This window comes from Schistocerca serialis, unplaced genomic scaffold (genome assembly GCF_023864345.2).
Source record: "Schistocerca serialis cubense isolate TAMUIC-IGC-003099 unplaced genomic scaffold, iqSchSeri2.2 HiC_scaffold_992, whole genome shotgun sequence".
NCBI lineage: Eukaryota > Metazoa > Arthropoda > Insecta > Orthoptera > Acrididae > Schistocerca > Schistocerca serialis.
This window is the reverse complement of record NW_026048620.1, coordinates 135,001-140,000: the sequence shown is the minus strand read 5'-3', so window position 1 is coordinate 140,000 and position 5,000 is coordinate 135,001. Positions and strand designations below refer to the sequence as shown.

At 53.8% G+C, this 5,000-nt stretch overlaps 1 non-coding gene across 1 annotated transcript in view; it reads right to left on the bottom strand.

Annotated features, from left to right (window-relative positions):
* The window catches only part of LOC126454619 (small subunit ribosomal RNA), a 1,910-nt gene extending 1,252 nt beyond the window's left edge, over positions 1-658 (bottom strand). Inside the window, exon 1 of the ribosomal RNA XR_007585270.1 lies at positions 1-658. This exon is cut by the window's left edge and continues 1,252 nt beyond it. This is a non-coding gene — a ribosomal RNA (small subunit ribosomal RNA).
* Between the last annotated feature and the right edge of the window lie 4,342 nt (positions 659-5,000).

Below are 5,000 nucleotides of genomic sequence, written 5' to 3'. Positions count from 1 at the left end.
CAAATCCAACTACGAGCTTTTTAACCGCAACAACTTTAATATACGCTATTGGAGCTGGAATTACCGCGGCTGCTGGCACCAGACTTGCCCTCCAATAGATACTCGTTAAAGGATTTAAAGTGTACTCATTCCGATTACGGGGCCTCGGATGAGTCCCGTATCGTTATTTTTCGTCACTACCTCCCCGTGCCGGGAGTGGGTAATTTGCGCGCCTGCTGCCTTCCTTGGATGTGGTAGCCGTTTCTCAGGCTCCCTCTCCGGAATCGAACCCTGATTCCCCGTTACCCGTTACAACCATGGTAGGCGCAGAACCTACCATCGACAGTTGATAAGGCAGACATTTGAAAGATGCGTCGCCGGTACGAGGACCGTGCGATCAGCCCAAAGTTATTCAGAGTCACCAAGGCAAACGGACCGGACGAGCCGACCGATTGGTTTTGATCTAATAAAAGCGTCCCTTCCATCTCTGGTCGGGACTCTGTTTGCATGTATTAGCTCTAGAATTACCACAGTTATCCAAGTAACGTGGGTACGATCTAAGGAACCATAACTGATTTAATGAGCCATTCGCGGTTTCACCTTAATGCGGCTTGTACTGAGACATGCATGGCTTAATCTTTGAGACAAGCATATGACTACTGGCAGGATCAACCAGGGAGCTGCGTCAACTAGAGCTGAGCAGCCGGCCGCCCGGGAGTGTGTCCCGGGGGCCCGCGCGAACACGCAAGCGTCCGCTCAATTATTCTGCAAACAGGAGGAGGCTGAGCTCCCCTGCACCATACACCTCGAAACCCTCTCAGGTCCCGGCGGCGCGCAGCGCCGTCCTAAGTACTTGGTCGGGTTCGAGAGAGGCGCAATCGCCCGGGGTTTGGCGAGTAGACGCTTTAGGTGCGACCACCCGTGCTCCCAACTGAGCTTGCCGCTGCCGACAGAGGCCCGGGAGCGTGCTGTCGTGGCATTGCCGGCGGGAGACAACACGCGCCACCTACGGTGACCGGCAGCTCCAACGCCAGCGCCACAGAAGGACAAAAGCCCCACTTGGGTGCCGAAGCGAACTCTCCCAGCACAGCGCACGCGCCAACACGTCCGCACAGCTGCGATACAAACCACCTGCGAGAACCGCAGAGGCGACCGAGCAGCAGACGGCGTCGCGGCGCCGAGCGCCGGGCGGCGGCGCATCCTCAGCGCACACAGTCCTCAATCGGACCAGCACACTGCAGATGTCCACCGCGCTTCGCACCGGGCCCGCGAGGACCTACTTTGGCCGCACGGCGCCGCGTGCAGGGTGCGCCGGCGCGCAGCTGCGCCGCCTGCCGCCTCCGTCGGCCGGCGCGCCTGCCACTGGCCGCCCCCACCAGCCGGCTGTAGCGCGTGCGCCCACGCACCGCGCGGCCAGCACGCCGGGAGGCCCCCCCTCACCGGCCGGGGACGGTCCCACCCAGCCACCGCCGCGTATCGCTTCACACCCAGATGCCATTCACGTTCGTGGGCATGGTGGGTATCGCTGGAACAACCGGTTGGTAGCTCAACCGATCGTCGCCATCACTGATTCACCTCTAGCGAGAACAACCGCACCACAACGGTTTACCAGTTGTTCATTTGCGTAACGTCACCAGCAAACGTAGGCGTCCATCGCCATTTGCAAATTCAACGATTGTTGCATGCCTGTGTCAGGTGTCACGACACACTATGTCTGCCCACATACACGCAACAACATGTGCACGCTTCGCGAACACGTGGAAGGTGGCCCCCGTACGTATGCGATGTCCATTGCGCGAACGACTGTCAACCGGCCTCTGTCGCATGTCGCAGATGTGGAACGCAGTGCACCATGCTATCACGGTGTGTGAGAAGAGACGACTACGTCTGACAACACGCGCCACTACATCAACAGACGGCTCATGCTGATCGCCATCCAGGGCATACCACACTGCAATCCAGCTCTTATAGGGAGACGACACGTAGCTGAGTGCACAACATTTGGACCGCATGGTTCGCCGTTGTTGGCGCAGTCGTTGTACGGTCACATGTACCACGATGTATCATTCAGTACATGAGGACCAATGTGCAGTACAGTGTGTGATTTGGACGTACAACATCAGCGGACAGTTGACACAGGCCGTACCACAGCGTAGGCTAAGTGCTTCGCCATGCGAATGCCAATGAACAACTGCAAATGCCAATGAACAACTGCAAAGGGCATTGAGCATGTACGTCCTGCTGCCATCCACATTACAGTGTATAGCTGCAAGGTGTTTAACATGAAGCGATACACTGGGGACCGGGCAGTGCGAGTAGCAAACTATATTGCGGGGGTTGCAGTTAGGCAACACTACACTAATTTAACGCGTCGTATGACAATTACAGAGCAGGTTAAGGCCCAACGTGTGTTGGGTTAAGGCCCAACGTGTGTTGGGTTAAGGCCCAACGTGTGTTGGGTTAAGGCCCAACGTGTGTTGGGTTAAGGCCCAACGTGTGTTGGGTTAAGGCCCAACGTGTGTTGGGTTAAGGCCCAACGTGTGTTGGGTTAAGGCCCAACGTGTGTTGGGTTAGGGCCCAACGTGTGTTGGGTTAAGGCCCAACGTGTGTTGGGTTAAGGCCCAACGTGTGTTGGGTTAAGGCCCAACGTGTGTTGGGTTAAGGCCCAACGTGTGTTGGGTTAAGGCCCAACGTGTGTTGGGTTAAGGCCCAACGTGTGTTGGGTTAAGGCCCAACGTGTGTTGGGTTAAGGCCCAACGTGTGTTGGGTTAAGGCCCAACATAGGTTGGGTTAAGGCCCAACATAGGTTGGGTTAAGGCCCAACATAGGTTGGGTTAAGGCGCAACATAGGTTGGGTTAAGGCGCAACATAGGTTGGGTTAAGGCGCAACATAGGTTGGGTTAAGGCGCAACATAGGTTGGGTTAAGGCGCAACATAGGTTGGGTTAAGGCGCAACATAGGTTGGGTTAAGGCGCAACATAGGTTAGGTTAAGGCGTAACATAGGTTAGGTTAAGGCGCAACATAGGTTAGGTTAAGGCGCAACATAGGTTAGGTTAAGGCGCAACATAGGTTAGGTTAAGGCGCAACATAGGTTAGGTTAAGGCGCAACATAGGTTAGGTTAAGGCGCAACATAGGTTAGGTTAAGGCGCAACATAGGTTAGGTTAAGGCGCAACATAGGTTAGGTTAAGGCGCAACATAGGTTAGGTTAAGGCGCAACATAGGTTAGGTTAAGGCGCAACATAGGTTAGGTTAAGGCGCAACATAGGTTAGGTTAAGGCGCAACATAGGTTAGGTTAAGGCGCAACATAGGTTAGGTTAAGGCGCAACATAGGTTAGGTTAAGGCGCAACATAGGTTAGGTTAAGGCGCAACATAGGTTAGGTTAAGGCGCAACATAGGTTAGGTTAAGGCGCAACATAGGTTAGGTTAAGGCGCAACATAGGTTAGGTTAAGGCGCAACATAGGTTAGGTTAAGGCGCAACATAGGTTAGGTTAAGGCGCAACATAGGTTAGGTTGAGGCACAATATAGGTTAGGTTGAGGTACCGTATAGGTTAGGTTAAGGTACAGTATAGTTTAGGTTAAGGTACAGTATAGTTTAGGTTAAGGTACAGTATAGTTTAGGTTAAGGTACAGTATAGTTTAGGTTAAGGTACAGTATAGTTTAGGTTAAGGTACAGTATAGTTTAGGTTAAGGTACAGTATAGTTTAGGTTAAGGTACACATTGTTGTATGGAAAGGTGTAATGGGGGGGGGGGGGGGGGCGGCCGGTCGGTTTGTTGATTGTGATTATAGTAAGTGGATGCCTGCGGCATCATCTGATTTGCCACGTCAGGATGCACCTTTGGCTCATGACAGGCGGCGCTCCGATTCCATGCTTGTGGCAGACCTGTGTCTTTCATTCCTGCCATTGTTTGTGTGCTGTGAGAGGAGGCAGTATTGTGATGTTGGGTGCACCCCTGTGTAGGACATGTGTGGGTGTTGGTGGCTTAGCTGAGCAATGGTGGTTGTCGGGGGGGTGGGATATTCCGTTTTCTGAGTGGACCTCCCAGTCTGGTTATGACAGTGTGGATTGTCTCATGTGGCGGAGAGGATGCACTGGGTGTTGTTCCATGCTGGTGCTTACATATTGTCTGTGTGCGTGTTACAGGCGGAGAGTAGTGCGTGATAAGAGTGTGTGGCTGCCGTGTGGTTGTGATTGTGAGCAGAGTCTTTCAGCATGTATACGGACAGTTGTATATATTATCTGTATTCTGATGGGTCTATGTATTACTAATCAGCGCCGTGTATACGTTTAATCCGGTTCCAGTCGAAACTGTTGTATCTCTGTACATTAGTGACACGGCGAGCGCGCTATGTAGCTACTCGTCTCGGCAGCTTCCACCGGTGTATGGCAAATGATTATAAGCAATGAGTCGAGTCGTCAATACCGATAGTGTGACGTCACATGTCTGGGGTGGGGGACGCTGCGCCCTTCCGGTGGGTCATGGCCTAGAAAGACGCTCCCCACGCAGGGGGGCTTGGACTGTCATAAACTCTTCCGAGTAATATACTTGCCGTACGTTTTTGCGACTGCGAGTGCAACGCCCACCGGTACCGACATGGATGGAGCGCCTCCTAGCTGACCGCTCAGCATCGGCATTCGTACAGAGAGCAACGCGATCGCGTCTCTAGCTCGTAACTGGTACAGCTCGCAGCTCATGTATAGGGACAGCGGGAATGTCGCATATTGGACATAACTCTTCATGAAACGCAAGTTATAGGGGTGGATTGCACATTGCGACTGCGGGAAAAGTCCGCCGTTCATCCGCTGGAGTTGCGAGTTGGGCGGTTAGGGTGGGGCGCCGGTGGAGTGATTGCCGGTCGACGATTTCGTGCGGCAGAGGCGCTGGCGTTGGGGTGCTGTGGTCGACAGAGGACGCAGGCTTTGTGGGTGGGGTCGAAAGATGGGCACTGTGGGCCCATCGCTGTCTTAGTCGGCTTGGCGTCTCATAGATGGCGGTATCGTCGTTGCAGGACG